The following is an 18,603-nucleotide window of genomic DNA, read 5'->3' on the forward strand; positions in this document are numbered from 1 at the left end:
GTGATGAACTCCATATTATGGCATTATTTTTGAGGCAAGGAAACTGGGTGATGAAAGTTTGAAAGGTAGCGGTATTTTATAATTCTAGGCTAAATGAAATCGCAAAATGTCAAGACAGTATTTCGCAGCACTAAATCTTGTTATGGCACCTGTGTTTCTTCTGATCTATTTCGTTGCATTGATGGGGAATAACAGTATAGCTTTAAATTAAATCCGGGATGTCTGAAATTGAATTGTACTTACAGTAGCAATGAGATAGGATAAATGCAATCTTAGTTCTTGACCCTTAATAATATAGTGTTAATAATAACAGATGGGCCTATTTGACTGCTAAAAGTTGTATATCTGACCCAGTTACATTGTTACTGTTCTTAAAGATGAATACGTCATAATATGGGTCATAACTTTTACACAGCATGTAATTCTTTTATTTCTACTTCTTCTTTGTTGCTGGCTGGGTGTCCAGGAATAGCTATTAACTCAACGTGACTTCTGCTTCCCTTGGGCTTTGTCCTGTCTAACAGGTTTGACCCAACTGCATTTCAGACCTTTCTCCATGTCCTCAGGAAACACAATTCACACCGCCTCCCACAAGGAGATATGATTAGCTTGTTAAGCTATGGTCAGAGTATCCCGCTAAACAAGCTGATGACACTTTTGTCTTGCCTCCAGGGAATGACATCAGCATCTCCGCAGACTCGCATTAGCACAATGACCTCTGATACAGTACGATAAATTTTCGACCTTGGGTTGAACCGAAAATGAATGTGTGACACTTGCTCTGGCTGGAAAGGTGAACAGAATCGCATATCATAAGGTTGAGAGGAATAGATTGAGTCTTTATTGTGATATAAGAGTAGGAAAGATCCAAAAGACTAAGCTTATTGGCACCAAGAAAAAGAAAAAACGACTGTTGACACCAACATTGACCCCTACTAATATGCATAAAAGGATTGAAAATCCTCATCACCTGACTCAGTTATGTCAATTTAAAATTATAGCTACAATCTTGAACTGGGGTGGCATAATCGCTACCTATCTGCAAGGTTAGGTGTTTCTTTCCTGCCCTTGGCCTTGTGTGTGTGGAGTTTGCGTTTTTTCACCACACGTTTTAAGAGTTCTCTGGTTTCCTTCCTCCAAAAAACGTGGGGTTTGATGAATTGGTCTCTAAATTTAGAATGAGAACGGGTATGACTGGAACTGAGAGGCAGTTTCTGGGAATAATAAAATTGTCTAAATATCAGTCAATATTAAGGATAAATTTGATAATCTTGCAAATTTTATAAAATATGTTCTGGGAAAAAAAGATAATTGTAAATTTTTTTTCTCTGCCTGGGGTTGCCTGTACTGGGGGTTTGACTGCCACATTTTTGGGGACATTGGGATTCTAATCTAAATAATTTTCTTTTCCCATTTTGCTTTGCTAAAAGTAAAAGTAAATCTTGGTTGCTCTAACATTGTAGGCAAATACCCATTTAGTCTGAGCTGGTAATAATTAAGGCATTTCTGAATGTGGTGTCTCTCAAGGTACATGTCTTTAACCTAGCAAAAGTGATCATTTAAGTTTCATTTAATATTCAAGACATGGTTTCCTTCAATGTAGAGGAGCAGCAGCTCTACTTTGAGCCCCTCCAAGCTCCTCACTCTGTGTCTGAGGCTGGGCCCAGACACCCTGCAAAGGAAGCTCATTTCCACCACTTGTATCCATCGCTACCTACTTTGCATTCATGTTAGTAATAGAAGTTTTTACTAGTTATTATTATATTCCATGCTTACATAACTTAAACCATCCATCTATCCATTCATCCATCTTATTCCAATAATTCGGATATCGACTTGTGACCGTAGGTGAGGGTAGGAACATAGATTGACTGGACAATCGATAGCTTGACCTTCCGAAATAGTTCTCTACACCACAACAGACCAGTACAGCACCCACATAACTGCTGATGCTGCACTGATCCACCTGTCGATCTCAGTCTCTCCTTACTCATAAACCAGACCCTGAAATACCCTTCTGCTTCAGACAGTAATTCACCCCCAAGCAGGAGGGGGCAATCCATACTTTTCTGGTTGATATCTGTAACTTCAGACTGGAAGAAGATGATCCTCATCCTGCTTGCTTCACAGTGCATGCTGAACAAGGCCACATCACCCACAAAAAGCAAAGAAATGAACCCCACCAAAGTGAACCTCTTCCACCCCTTGACTACGCCATTCCCGCCACAGACGTTATGAACAGAATCTGTGACAAAGGGCAGCCCTGGTAGAGTTCAACAACCACCAGGAATGAGTCTGACTTACTTCCAGCAAAAGAAACTCTTGCTCCGGTTATACAGGGACCTAATGGCCCATAACAGCGGACTCTGTACCCCATATTCCCCAAGCACCCCCCACAGGACCCCCCCCCCCAAAGAACACAGTCATATGCCTTTTCCAAGTCCACAAAACACATTATGACTGGCTGGACAAACTCACATGAACCCTTTAGTATCTTTATGTGGTTATACAGCTTGTCCACAACTAGACCAAAATTCGCATTGTTCCTCTTGGATCCAAGGTTCAACCAATGTACCCTGACTTATAGACTTATGGGGTCTTACCAACCTCCATATAATATTGAAGAGGTGTGTCAGCCAAGACACCCCAACAACATCCAAAAGGCCGCATCTCATCCACCCCTTACCTCTTAGGAGTTTTTTCAACCTCTTCAGTGACCTCAGCCCTAGTTGTAGACAAGTCCTCCCCTGATTCTTCTGACGCTACTTCCTCCGAGGATGGCATGTCAGTGGGATTCAGGAGGAGCTTGGAAGTACTTGTTCCATCGCCCTACAGTATGGGCAAGAACCTCTTTCTGCCTCCTGAATCGTCTAACTTTTTCCACAGTCTCTTCAAGGCAAAAACATCTATTACTAACATTTAACTACAGCAATGCAAAGCAGGTAGTGAGAAATGCCAAATAACAGCATTAAAACACAAGTGATAATACTGAGAAAACCCACATTGTTAAAATTACATTATAAAATTGCTTAGAAATGACATGCCTGATCGACGAAGGAACTGAATTACATAACATTTCTATGTGACACCAAAATCTGTGGTGAGCTTTTTGAAATGATGAATAATGTAGTGTATAACTATCAAAGATGAATTGTGCTAATGCTACACAAAATATAACAGCATTTACTTTGCATTTCCAGGGCTATGTGCAAATAGGAATAATGTATATGTACACTGTGGGACAGTTTAATCAGATAACTATATGAAATATTTAAAAGAGATACACCATCTGACATTCACATTTCCAAAGAGAACCACTTTATCTCCTCAAGATATTTTAGTGCCAGTTGCTAAGATACCGAGAAGTCTTCATGCTGCTCGTATAGACTTTCACTTTTAAGTCAGAGCTAAATTTAGAAATATCGTTCACTGATTCATGTCCCAAAAGCATACAAGTTGCTAAATTTATTTTGTCCTATAAACTGATTGCTCGTTTTAAATTTTAATAATGTAATTAACATTAAATATCATCATGGGTTGGTCCCTGCCTTGGGCCGGTAGCCTCCGAGATAGGCTCCAGCCCCCCAATGACCCTGAATAGTATAAGCCGTTACAGAAAATGGATGGAGGGATAGATGAATATCATCACTTAATTGTTGGCAAATATGCATTTGTTAAATATGTAATGAAGACGTATAATGAAATAAATGCCATATAATATATAAAATAAGCAATTGTGTTATACTGGAATATTTCATTTATGACATTTCAACTCAGTTTTAAATCATTTTTATTGTGGGCACGAGGGCTGCCTTTTGGAATACTGGGAAATATGATCATCCCTTCACACTCCTTAGTATTTTTTTTTTAATTAGGGAACTTGGCCAGAGATTCAAATTTAATGAGAGTTTTTGGGCTGATAAAGAAGGACATTCTATACCTGGGGGCATCAGGACATACTGTAAGGATGAGTGAGGCAGAACAGTAAAGTGCCAAGTGATATTAAAAGCGAAATGATTCCCCATCTGTGTTTTTCCTCATAACAGGAGGGGGTGTGCGCCTCCTAGTCTCCCACTGTTTTCAAAGCAGGTTCTAACTGCATTGGAGGTCTCTCTGCACCAGAACAGCCTTGTGATCCTGTGCAGCTCTCTGTAGCAATACTCAGGAGCTCACAGGCTCCACTTGCCTACCAGTTAATGCTCGCTGGCCACTTACACCCCCTTATGGCGGACAAACATCTTGCAGCATTGCTTTTCACACATCCCATACACAACCGCCATTCTGCAGCGACTAATGAGAAGACTGAACTCAGAAAACTGGCCAGTGACCAGAATTCAGTGCTGCTTTTCAAAGACTGGCCTTCTTCTGTAGACCACTGGCCATTCTAGCTTAGAAAAAACCTAGACTAGGGATTCTGTCTATGATCCCATAATGCATGTCATGCATACACTCAGATATTCAAGAATCCAGAAAAAGAAAACTCTCAGATCTGTCATAATTTGACATCAACCTCCATCAAATTCCCATTGTCCTTTCCCCACAGTCAATCCCCAAGCAGCACAATACAGGCGGTTTGTCTAATTCCTTGTCACACCCCGCATGTTTGTGAGTGCCGATTAGGATTGGGAAAGCAGCACAGATACGTCAAATAGGCCTGTCAGATCGGGCCAGAAGAAGATTCTCCCTCTTGTAGCCATCCTCAGAATTGCATTTGCAAGTGTGAGGACAAAGATGTGAAGAAATCACCAGGGGGAAGGAGAGACGGGGGGCACTCCGGGGGGGGGTAAGGGTGATCAGCTCCGGAGGGTCCGTCTCGCTACCGTTGGGCACGACGGGGGGCAGATGCAGACAGAGATAAGAGAAACTGAGAATCTGAATGCGGGTGGCAGGCCTGCGACGACATGTAAATGCAGACAGGATTCTTTGAATATTTAAACACCAGCAGGGGCCCCAGTAATTTGAAGACACAGCAAGCTATTGTACAGGATGTATTAATTTCTAACAGAATTTCTAAAGACTTGTATCATCTTGTTGGTGAATCAGAAGTGCTGAAGCACATTAAGACATGCTAAGGTAGGACTGTATGCTTTCCCCCACAATTGCTAAAATTGTAGGATTTAGCCATTGATTCCGTTAGACCACCTTATTCCAAAGCATGCCTTCTCTTTGGTGGCTTCCACATGGGAATTGCAAACTGAAGTTATAAATATACCGGACATGTAGAAAATATCAAGGTAACATGTGCTTCCTTTCCCTTTAATCTGCCAAACTATCCCTTTGTACAGGCAGGAATGAAAAAAAATTTCAAAGTTCCTTGTACTCCTCCAGCTCACTGAATACCCCCCTTTTCATTTTTTGACATATAGCACAGAAAATGCTACCAGCTATTCATAAAACTATTAACTCTTACAGTACAAAGAGGCATTGTTTATCTTTTCCCCACCTTAAATAGTTGGAAACCCTCCAACTATTGGAGGGGGGGGGGTGTGGTCTGGCTCCATTCTGTTATACCCCAACAAAGGAATGGGCAGAAACCATGGGCAGTGTTATTTTATAGTTTACTGCAAATTTCTCTGTGTGCTGAAGGATGAAGGCACTTACCATCAATAGCATGATGCTCAAATCCATCCAACGCCATTATACTGTCATTTTAACAATGTTGACGACACATTCCATTCTTGTTTTCTGGAGTGTACTGAGGTGTACAGAGTGAGTGTTGACATTCAGTGTATACAGAGCGAAAACATGCGAACCAATTACCTCAATAACAGAGAGATGGATCAGTTGAAAGCGTAACAGTTGCTGTCCTGTGTTCAAGTAATATGAGAAAAGCCTTTCAGTTTGGGATAAACGTAAAGCGTATACGGATCAATTCAGTACGGACATAAGTAATGGCACCACGGAAAATCTAAATTTACAAAAACTGATTCAGAGTGAAATATACCCAGGAGTGGATTAACTTCTCTGGGGGCCCTAGGCTGATATGGGTAGGGGGACCCCAAAGTGTTCCACTTGAGCTATTTTTTTGAAGCCAAGAGAGACTTGGTAAGAACATAAGAAATTTACAGAGGAGAGGAGGCAATTCAGCCCATCAAGGTCATTTGGGAGAAATCAACTAATAGCTCACAGTTGTTAAAATCTTATCTAGCCCTGATTTAAAGGAACCCAAGGTTTTAGTTTGCACTATACTAACAGGAAGACTATTCCATACTCTAACTACAGTACATGCTGTGTAAAGAAGCGTTTTCTCAAATTCAGTTTAAAATGTTCTCAAATTAGTTTCCACCTATGGCCACGAGTTCTTGTATTTCAACTGACATTGAAGTGACTATTTGGTTGAACAGCATCCAGACCTGTTAGAATCTTATATACCAGGATCATGTCCCCCGTTAGTCTCCTTTGCTCGAGACTGAACAGATTCAGCTCAGCTAACCTCTCCTCATAAGACATTCCTCTAAGACCAGGAATCATTCTTGTAGCTCCACGTTAAACCCTTTCCAAGGCAGCAATGTCTTTTTTAGGGTTAGGTGACCAAACCTGCACACAATATTCTAGGTGGGGTCCTGCCAAGAAATTGTATAATCTAAGCATTACCTCCCTTGACCAGTTCTGGGTTGGTGTAAAAGAGGTAATAGATACTCCTGCTTTATTCCAAAATCACTAGTTATTTTCCATTTGTGGAACAGAGTCTTTGATCAATTGGTCAAATTTAAGAAGTTTAACCATTCCCTTTTTTACCAAGGTTAGTCTCGAATTGTTTCATACGTTTATTTAATTGTGTTCTCTTCTTGTCTGTTCACAATTTATCCACTGGAGCGGGATAGTATTAATAACATGGGATGCGTAATTTTTGTCTTTGGTTTGTACCTGTTCGCTTGGCAGTGAAACAATCAGTAGCCTGTCACTAGACTCTAGTGTGAAAGAAAGCTGGGCAGGATCTCAAAGCAGGAATAGCTCATTACAGCCGGCATGGGGGGCAAATTTGTCTGTCCTGAAAACTGTCACTAAAAGTGCAAATAATAGACATGTTGCTATAATTTACATGATCATGTTATGTTGTATCCTTAAGTGCAACTTCTGTCTTCAGGGGCCTCTAATTTCCCTTGCCTGTCCCTGAATATACCCATCGAATAACATGCATTTTAATATTAATAACCTTCTGCCACTTGACACATCTGTTAAATATTACTTGAACCTGCCTAATGTTACTTAATTTGGCAGGTGCAGCAACTGAGACATTAGGCAACGAAGTGCATGATAATCGAATTGGAATAGTTTTCACGCTTATGACCTCAGGGGCAGCTGGAAACACAATAATCCATGTTTCATTAGATCCATTTATTTATAAAATGATGCATAATGCACCTTATCAGGTTTTAGCAGATTTCCTCATGATCTTTTTCCAAGGTTTTCAAGCCGTGCACATAATCAAATAAATCTGTTAACTTCACACACAAATTATTCAATTTTACTGAATATCGTTACCATATGTATATATTTGTTGAACCTCGAACGTCTGCCGGTGATTTAAAACAGGGTAAGAGATTCTGAATCAGCCACCTGGGAGTTGGGAAAACAAGTTGAGTCGAGTGGGTGCACTCTTACAAACTATTACTACCACATTAGAATATGAATTTTATTTTGGTTAATGAAAATTCTTGATTACATCTGGCATCATGTTTTGATAATTCCCCACAAATAAATAAATATTTAAATATATAACTTTTAATTCTGTGTATAACAGATTTTAATTATAACGCGCATAACTATTCAGCCATTAATTACTGGAGAGAAACGCAGAGCACAGGATGGAAAGTAATTAACCAAAATAATAATGAATTTGTTTTGTGCTATGCGGAATTTAATAACATAATATATAATAAGATATAATCAGATATTAATTTGACTGCTAGTTTAGGTGCTTTCATTTTACACTATTCTTCTGTGGTGACAATTGCTGTATAGTGGCTGGAAGGTTTAAGATTTTGACAGACATGGTGTAATGCACCCTGGCACAGAAAGTACTGTTGAAGAAGAAAACCGAGACAAATATTAAAAAAGAAAAATATGGTATAACAACACAATAATAATAATAATAATAATAATAATAATAATTATTATTATTATTATTATGTACGCACAGGCATATATAGATATGATCATCCATTGGATATTCCATGTCAGGAAGGATACTTTGAGCTAGGACAGGATTTGTAAACTACCATTTCAGTTAAGAGGTCCTGGATTTCACTTAGGATCTTGTCATTGCAAGATGTTTGGCCTTCTGCATGCTTGCATCCAATCAGATTTCATCTGAGAGTTCTTGCTGTATGCTGATTGGTCAGTCTCTTACAGTATAATCATACATGTGCCACTAATATGAATGTGAGATGGCTGGGTGAGTCTTTCAATGAAGGAACAAACCAGTCAAACCACAAGAAGAACTGAACTATTTAACCAAGTGCAAAGAGACTTTTAGTTTTAAAGTAGTTTGTAGAATCTTAAGTAGCTCATAGTGTCCTCCATGACATGGATTAGGTGGCCACCCTGGATTATACTGCACTGGAATGAAATATATAATGTAAAATCAGAAAGGCTACAAAAGAAAATATCCAAAAGAAAGTTTTGTAGAAGAAATAAGCAGAGTAAGACTGTGAAAGGATGTGAAATTAAAAATCTACATTGATCCTCACACCACTCATTTGCAAAAAGGTCTGGAAGAAATAGTAGACTGGAAAGGGAATGATGAAACCCTGGCATCCATCCATCCATCCATCCATTCATCCGCCCATACATCCATCTTATGTACCTGCTTGTCCTATTCAGAGCATATTCCAGAAGCAATAGCAACGATGCAGGGAACAATCCATTATGAGGCGCCAACCCATCGCAGTGCAGGGGTCCGGAGCCCATCCCAGAAGGTGCAATTATGGACAAATACCCTATTCCAAAAATTGATGCTCTCTTTATTAAGATGACAAGAGGGAAATTGTACACAAAGCTTGACATAAGTAATATCAACAGATTTAGCTAGACAACAACTCTAGAGAGTACTTAACTCTTAGTACACATGTAGGTCTATATAAGGATACACAACTACTTTTTAATGAGCCAACTCGTGCTACCAGATCATGGGGAACTTGCTGAAGGGTATTTCAGGTGTAAGGGTATACCTCAATAATGTTCTAGTCACGGAGAAGACTTCAGAGCACTTGAAAACCTTGGAAAATGTTGGAAAAGATTTCAGAAAGCTGAAATTCGCTTAATGAAAGATGAATGTGTTTTCCAGGCTCCACAAGTGACAGACTTAGACCTTCAGTGTGTCAAAGACAAAATAAAGGCCAATGAAGGGGTCAGAGCCCCATGAAATATCACAGAGCTCAGGTCCTTCCTTGGGGTGATTTATTACTTCCTCCTGCTCAATCCATCCATATTCCCATTGCCCCTACATTACATCTGGCAAAAAAATTCCTATTGATGCCAAACAGGGAAACAGGGTTAAAAAAGAACCTTCTCCAATCTGAGGCCACACAGGTACAGTACATGCCTATGTGGAATTGCAGCCATGTTATCTCACATAATACAAGATAGTGAAAAACCGATTTGGTGCACTTTTATTGAGTGAAGCTGGGAATGCTGAAGCTCACTTGAAAAAGGAAGGCCTAGTAATTGCATATGGAGTGAAAAAGCTTCACCATTATTTGCATGGATGGTATTTCACAGACCACAACCCCCTGGCTGGTCTCTTTGATTAATTCTAGGCTGTTCTACCAATATACTCAGGCAGGATCGAATGGTGGATGCTGATTTTCTCACTTTATAAGTAAACATTCACATAGCACTCTGGCAGCGATATTCCCAGTGCTGATGATATCAGTCGTCTACCTCTGCCAGTCAGACCTGGGATCCTCCTATGCCTCTGGAAATATTAATGTTGACTTCCTAGATACCTCATCATTCATTACTGCTCAAACTCAGATAGGGACAAGTATAAAATATGACTTATCTGAAGTTTATCAGTATATACTACCTGTAATTTGGTGATTGGGAAACCTTTCTATTCCAGGAAGACTGAAATTACCTTTTGGGATGGACTACAGCTATGGCGTTCCAGAGCCATTTTTCCACAAAGACAAAGCGAGTCCTAACACAGGTGTATAGCACTCATTTGGGAATCACTAGGATCAATAGTGTTGCCAGAAATAATAGTATGGGGGCGGGGGAGGGGTACAAAATCAGATGTGGCAGCCCCATAACAATTTACTTGGTGACAAAATCACATTACAGGCTCAACTATATATTTTTGGCCACAGTTTTGAAATGACTTGTGGCATTTCTGGGACCAAGTGAACAAAGGGAATGGAAAACCTGAACTATACGGAGAAAAGTTTTGGGACACCTGGCCATCAAACTCACAGAAATGTTTATGACATCTCATTACAAATCCACAGGCATCAATATGGAGCTGGTCACCCCTTTGCAGCTAGAACAGCTGCCACTCTTCTGAGAAGGCTTTCCACAAGATTCTGGAGTGTGTTTGTGGCCAATTTTGCCCATTTATCCAGAAGAACATCTGTGAGGTGAGGCAAAAAGTTGGAAACATGGAATTGTCCCAACTGTGTTGGTATGTATATCAAGACATTTTGGACAATTCTATGCTCTGAACTTTGTGTGAACAGTTTGGGGAAGGCCCTTTTCTGTCCCAGCATGCCTGTGCCCCAGTGCACAAAGCAAGGTACATAAAGGAATTGGTTAGATGGATTTGGTGTGGAAGAACTTGACCTGCTTGCACAGAGCCCTCACCTCAAGCCCATCGAGCACCTTTGGGATGAACTAGAATAGAGATTGCGAGCCAGGCCTTCATGTCCAACATCTGTGCCTGATCTCACTAACTCTCTTCTTGACACAGTTGTTTTATTGGACTGCATCCATCGCTATGCACACTGGATGGATGGCCCTGAGTTCCATATGGGTGGGCCCAGGATTACTCTACTGGAATACACCCTGTACTACATCTAACACCACACTAGCTGAAATGTACCTGTTTGGATTTGATATTTCCTATCCTGGGGCTAAAGGCAGGCATGGATTGGGACTAATTTTCAACCCCAGGAGTTTTATGCCCATTTTGTCTCCGTTCTGGGGACTTCTTGAAAAGTCAGCAATAAATTTAAGTAATAAATAGCATATTGAACTGTTCAAACAGTCAGATTTTTTTCAGCCCTTCCTGCACGGTCTCTTTCTAACATTCATAATCATAATTTGAGAAACTTCCAGTGATTTGCAATAGCAAGCGATTAGTTGTGGCTCCTCTGCAACTGCCCGTCATTTCTCTGTGGAGAGCAATCGTGGTCTATTGTGTGTGCGTGTGTGTGTGTCTGTGTGTGTGGATTAGGTTTATATTACATTGTGCTGACCAAATGTCCCCCACAATGTGATTAAAAATACCTGTTATTTAACATTGTGAATTCAGGTGAGTTCCATCAAAAACTAAACATGCCAAAGTCTCATATTTTGTTTGGTTACTTAGGGTTAAGGTTAGGGCTGGGTGGGAGTTAAGGTCGTCATGTTAGGGTTAGAGTTTTCCCCATAGACATTAACGGAGAGTCCCCACAAAGATATGACTTGAAACCTGTGTGTGTGAGAGAAAGAGAGGGAGAGAGAGAGAGAGAGAGGGAGAGAGAGAAAACACACTAACATTTTGAAGCATTGTTGTAGAATTTTAAAGTTGTAAAATTATTTTGTTTCCGACCGGCTCAATTTTAAACCTCTCAAATTAGTTTGTCTCTGACCGGCGCAACAGCTTAGAGACCCACCAGGAATTCTCGGGAGTTGCCTGATTGGCCACTCTGGGCCTGGGTGAAGGTGAAACAAAGGCAAGCGAAACAAAAAGAGCTGTGTGGCGCATAGAGAGTGAAACAAGCTGCTCCACACATCCTCACAAACCTCCAGAGATGCTGCATTTGTAAAGGTATTATGAAGAAATGCCTTTGCCAAAAAGCAAATGATCCTTATTATCATGGACAGATTAATTCCCTGGTACTCACTTGGACTTTGGATAGTTTACCACAAATTGGTTCATTAATGACTTGTAGGATTTTTTTAAGAACTTCATATGTTTTCTCATGTGTTTTGTCAAGGAGAAATACCTGTAACTTTATATGTAATTGTAGATTTACTTGAAGTAGTTTTGTATAGTGCATACAGAGTAAGGGAGGAATCGCTGTCATACCGAAGCTGAAAAGGATGGACTATAAAAGGGACATGAAGTTCGGAGGCATCAGAAACAAATGACAGAATTAGCAATGCATACAGCTGCCTGTGCATTGTGCCAAGAATGTTTGTCTGTCTAGGTGTGTAAAAAGAAAACCATAGTATGAATAAGGACTGTTGAATGTACCTCTGGTTTCTCTAAGCCATTGCAGAACCTTTTAGGTGAAATTTGGGTGAATGCCTACATTGTGTGCACTCGGTGCATGAGATGGTCAAAAAATCAAACATACATGTATACCTTTTACTTCCAGCTTGTACAGGTTAAATGTGGACAAAAGGACATTGATTTCCCAGAACATTTTTTTCCACTAAACTTTGACTCACTATTTTACAGACCCAATGGGAAGTATTTCATGCAGACCTTAATCAATACATCTTTAGAATATTACTGGGATTATATTATGGTTTATTTGAGGTATTCCACACACAATTCCTGAGCCTAAGATTACTTGGGCCCCCATGTTGTGCGACACTCCCCCACACCCCCAGCTCCTCCTAGTTGCCCACCTGAGGCGGTTTGCCTGCTCACTAAAACCGGTGGTTACCAGTGTTAAAATACAATTTCACCATCAATGGGGATCTGCAGCAAGGGCAGCTGGGAAGGCAAATGCCCCTTCAGATTGCTGCCAAGCCAAATGACCTATAATTCATACATCTCTTGTCGAGGCTTCATAGAATAAGGACCTTCTACCACCTCAATGCAGAATAAATGGCGTCAATTAGTGAGCATCGCTCTTTGATTGGAGTCTTTTTTTATTATAATTTATTTTGAGTATCCTGGAAAATTCATACCACCCTATCGTGGTATGCGAGATGAAGGACTCGAAGAAAGAAAGGGGCTTTATTAAACCAAAGCTAAACAGGGGCTGGGAAACAAACTGGACCACAAGAGGGCAAAAACGGGAAGTCTGGTACTGGGAAGGGCACAAGCGACAGGACGACGTTAATGATTGGACTGGGGCTGACAATCCAAACAGGTCCTTAAATACAAAGACTAACAAGGGGTAAAAAGGAACAGGTGCGGCTCATCAGGGTCACGTTAGAGAGGAGACATGAGGGTCAGGCGGACATGACGGGCAGGACGTTACACACCCACTTCGCAGCAACAATGTTGTGACTGGAATTAATGAGAACACCATACTTCAAGACAAGTGACTTGAGAGTGCCGTAATTACCCTGCTTTTAAATAGATAATTCACCCTATCACTTTCCCTCAAAAATACACTGGCTGGCTAGAAGTAAAATCCATATTAGGAGTTTTTGTAGAGTACCAACACACTGCCCCATACACTGCATCAGCCAAAGCTTTGTCTTAGGTACATAAACGCATTGACAAAGATGACTTTACAATCAGACCTGGATGGGTAAAATGTAAAAATGTTAAGATGATTACTGACAGCATCTCCCATCTTTATCTCAACATTTTTTTAATGATGTAATTGGTGGGAAGCTTCTTGGAAGACAAACGTGCCAGAAATCTGTGCCTCTCCTCTTCTCCTTTTCTGCGTCTTCTAAACATTGCTACTGCTATTTCTGCCGCTGATGGTGGCAGGTGAGAGAAATTGGAGACAGTCTCTGTTTACAGCCGTCATCTGTGGTCCCCATCTGTATTTCCAGACAAATCAATTATCTGTGGTGCAGTTCAGACCAGTGCAAATGTTATTTTATTATATCCTCTGCTTATTTCTACCCAAAGCATTGAAATGACATCTGGGAGAATTGTAAAAAGCAAAGTGATTATGACCCAGACCAAAATAAGATCACATTTTACTGCTAAAAATGAGCAGTGGATGCAGGAATCATGAATATTTATTAATGTAGGCAGCCTTTCGATGGGTGTAAAATGACAGCAGACTGTCTTTATAACTATAAGTATCTCACATTTATGACAAGAACCCATATTGTCATACTGTCATCCCAAAAGTATTATACTGAAAAGCGAGTATTCAGTATAAGCTTATAGTTACCAAAAGACACTAAAGAGTTTAGATGTCATTTGCATATTATGCATTATGTAGACATGCTAGAGGAAAGTAAAGTCTGAAACAGAATATCTGGCATCTTGATGAAAAAATGTCTGGTGTTTGCTTGGAACAGTGGAGGTTACTGAGGATGAAGTATAGCCTTGCAGGTACATCCCGTTCTATTCATGTACAGAGATTTATAGCTTGTGTTTATCATAAATAAACTACGCACACTAAAGCTCAATGCTTTAGCAGGGCTGATCTTGTACGCAAGGGAAAAGCTGAATAGTTTCCATCTGCAAGCTGAGTACTGAGACTGTAGGGTAAGTAGGATGTATAAATGAATCCATTACTTTTTACTTACTACAATGTTTTTACATGCAAGTTTACCTGAAAGGAGTTTGCAGTGACTAAAGAAGGAACTGAAAAGTAGAAAAAAAGTCAGAAATGGCAAGCTTGAGAAAAACTACAATTATCCCTGAGCAATATGACAAAGCATTTTATCATATATTTTTTTCATATCAGTCAATATTGATAATTATCACAGTATAATTGACCTCAATATTATTTACTTCATGGCTCTCGTTTTGCTTTAATTAGGACTGACCTTAAACTGATTCAGAGCATGAAATAAGACAACATAATGAATGTTCTGCACAATGAAATCTTGAATGAATCATACAAAATGTTTTTTTTTGGTCCTATGGCGTAAGACTAGTGAATGCAGACAGTATGGTGTGTTCTTGGTTTGTTTTTCCCTCTGCTTGTCTTGCTGCTTGTTCCAGGGGGCAGGTTTGACATTGCTGGTAGAGTTGTCATCCATCCCATAATGAAAAATAAAGCGCTGTGTCCCATTTTAAAGCAAAACAGGATGCAATTTGTCCCATATTTTTTTCTGATTGGAAGTGGAAACCCGAATTGCAAATTTTCAGGAATGTAAGTGTTTGCCTACTGCATGTTATGATGAATCCCAAAGCTTCAAGTTAGTTTGTAGTGTTTCCAGTTTTTGTTGCAGTTTACAGTACATGACAGCAGTTTGTTGTGTGTCGGACTTTAAGCTGCAAAAAATACTGCCACCCCACCAACGTTTTTTACTTTGCTCATCTCTTTTATATATCCTTTTAAAGAGAGAGCTCAGCTGCTTTAGTTAGCCATTGGTTGCCTTTCTTAAAAAACCATCATTCATTGGTTGGAATAACATTTCTTTCTGAAGTGATAGGCTGATGTGTGCTGTCATGCAATGTTCCTTATCGACAGTTCAGCAAAGTGTCTAATTTTCTTATCATTTAAATATTATATGCCAACATGTCGTTTACAATGTCCAGCCCTATTTGATGTTATTAATCCATTAAATGAATGATGAAGTACCACTTTTGGAAAACAATGTGTACACAGAGTATGGATGATTCATATTGGACTCACGGTCTTCCATGAGTGGTTTCCCACTAGTGGACAACAAAGGAAAGTCTCCTTTCCTTAATTTTAGCTGTGTGCCAATTCTAATTATCTAGATATTGTCTTAGTTGGAGCGAACTGAATTCTGCTGTGATACGATGAGACTTGATATATCTATTCAGATTATCAAGGGAAGAAGAAGAGTGATTTAGTAATGGGATATTGAAAAGTGTTCTTAGACAATGCTCCTGCAAGACAGGCTATTAAGACGGTATAGAAGTTTTAGTGGCAAACGTATTTGAATTATTTAATTTAAAGCTAAGTAGGATGCGTAGTTTAATTTAAAGTTAAGTAGGATGTGAGACCCCAAACTTGATTTATCTAGTTGTTTCATCGTACTTACATCGTATTGGGGTCTCCCAAGGGGGAATTCTCTTTCAGACAATGGCATCTAAGTCCTCCATTACTGATAATGCCAATCACAAGCAAACAGTGGAACTCCACTCAATTGCAGTTTATTTGAAAAAAAAACACAAATGCAAGGGCACTACACACAGTCTTGATTTACCAAACAAGGGGCTTCATACTCAGGTGATACAGATTTGAATTCATGTTTGCTGGTTTCTGTTCATGGAATGACGAAGAACTTCTTTTCACATTTTTCTAAGATAAATAAAATGCTGAATCTGATTTTATTAGCCAGGATACATTGGCTTTAAAATTATACGAAAAAGGGCAAGACAGCTGTCAATTCTATGGCTTAACCACTTTAATGCATTATTTTTAGTGTATAATTTACAGAGCTTTATTCTGTGGAAGGACATAATTTAAGCTAGTTTTATAAACTGAATAATAAACATTTTTTTATTATTATTTTAAAATAGCTTTCTATAAAGCTTGGAACAAAATACAACTAATTTTCTGATTTAACAGGTTTCGCAGGTTCATAAAACAGTACACCCCAGGACGTACACCAGCCTCGTGCTATACACTGCCTGGGATACACAGCAGGCCCCAGCAACACTGAGCAGGGTAAGCTGATGGATGGATGGATGGATGGATGGATACTGTACACAAATGTCAACAACCAGTAAGGATAGGACAACTAGTGCAGCATTGATTCATGCAAGAGATACTAAAAACCTCCATAACGATTTTTATGGTCTCTATATTTTACCTGGGAGGACAGATGAACTTTGTTGATGCTATGAAAAAATCTTCAAACAGTAAGGGTGTTCAGTGCATACAGTGGTATAAAACAGAATATTGAAAACTGTAAGGGCGTTTAAGTTGTATAGAAAAGACTACATCAACCCACCTCCCATTTATGCTCACTAACTCCAATTTTCACAAAGGTTAAGAAATCACAGATAAATGATCTCAAAATCTCCCAGTTTAAACTAGCTTACCTTATAAACCTCCAAACTCAAGTTCTATGTCTCCCTCTCAGATATTTAACGATATGCATACAAAACTTAATTGCAGTGTTATTTATGTTTTACACACACACACACACACACACACACACACACACACACGCACAAATATGTACGTCATCATACATGCATCCATTTGTTTGATATTTGTGTTTCATTCTGAGTTTGCAGAAATTTAGTGTCATAGTATTAGGAAAGATGACCAGCTGAGGTTACCATACACCACCAAACAACGTAGTCTATCCATAGACACATGCATAACAATACTGAGTTCAAAGAATGAAAGGAACCTTCTTCGATTACAAGGAAACTAATGTTGACATTCATGGGGCAATTTAGACCCCCTGATGTTGAAAAAATGAGCTGACCTTATGTAGTGGAGGTTCTGATGCATTTTTAGACAGCACTGGACATGTTTGTCCATGAAAAGACAGGGTGAAGCAACCAGTAGAAGCAGAGTGAACCAGGCATCTACCCATCCCCTAAGCCAGGACTGCATCAGGAACATGCAGGACTCACATCACGCAAGTAATCTGCATCAGGACAGCAACCCTTCTCAGTCACAAACATCAAAGCAGCAGTTACTCTAGAAATGTGAGGAATGAAGGTGTGTAAATAAGCACCTCACTCATAGTCTACATTGGGTCGATCAAACTGATTCAGTCGGTTTTATAAAACAGCCCTTTATAATTAAACCTTAACTCATCTATTTTTTACAAGCGGTAGACAGAACAATGTCATGGGGTTTATTTTGGTCGAACTTGTGCTGCCATAGCAATTGATCACCAACACATACCTCTGTTAATGAAACCCATCTGTGCCTGATTGAACATAAATGGGATCAGCTAGATAAATGGGGTCAGCTGGGTATATTCAGGCACAATTACAGTGTGCATGTGTGCAGATCACGGGAATAAAGTGTCACAACACACAGTGCACTGATCCCTGACATTTGCGCCACAGTAGCCCTTCTCTTGGTGTGTCCTAGGTCATGTGTAAGATGGTGGCGCAGGAGGTTGTGCTATCGTTCGGTAACTGAAGGGTTGCCGTTTCGAGCCCTTGTTCCTCCTGACCCCATCAAAGTGTCCTTGAGCAAGACACTGAACCCCAAATTGCTCCCGGTGAGCAGGTTGGCGTCTTGCATGGCAGCCTCTGCCACCGGTGTGTGTATGAATGGGTGAATGTGAGGCATGAAATGTGAAGCGCTCTGAGTACTCGTAAGAGTAGGAAAGTGCTATATAAATGCAGTCCATTTACCATTCCTAGGTGTGGTAGTCTTCGTTCACGTCCCACATCGACAAATCGGTTCATTTTCCCCCCTCAGTAGATGCCCTGGTTGACTGTGAGCACCTCACAAACCTGACCCAGTCATCTGGCCATAATGATCTGCCCATTGTGAGAGTCACTCACATCTTTATTCTCATTTCTTCTGCATTCAGCATTTCAAATATGAGTATCAAATGTTAGCTTATTATTTAACATTTTTTTAACAGCATTTTTTTAAACGATTCCATTGAATAACTTGGTCAGGCATG

General features: G+C 39.9%; 1 protein-coding gene across 2 annotated transcripts in view; it reads left to right on the forward strand.

Annotated features, from left to right (window-relative positions):
- The first annotated feature begins 14,385 nt into the window (after positions 1-14,385).
- Positions 14,386-18,603, forward strand: part of cttnbp2nlb (CTTNBP2 N-terminal like b) — a 55,067-nt gene continuing 50,849 nt past the window's right edge. Inside the window, exons 1-3 of one of the 2 annotated variants that reach the window (XM_049017943.1) lie at positions 14,386-14,404; positions 14,493-14,560; positions 16,566-16,722. The gene's annotated coding sequence lies outside the window, so the exon portion shown is untranslated. Of the gene's footprint in view, positions 14,405-14,492; positions 14,561-16,565; positions 16,723-18,603 lie in introns of those variants that run through there. The other variant, XM_049017945.1, reaches the window with a different exon arrangement.

This window comes from Brienomyrus brachyistius, chromosome 6 (genome assembly GCF_023856365.1).
Source record: "Brienomyrus brachyistius isolate T26 chromosome 6, BBRACH_0.4, whole genome shotgun sequence".
Classification (NCBI taxonomy): domain Eukaryota; kingdom Metazoa; phylum Chordata; class Actinopteri; order Osteoglossiformes; family Mormyridae; genus Brienomyrus; species Brienomyrus brachyistius.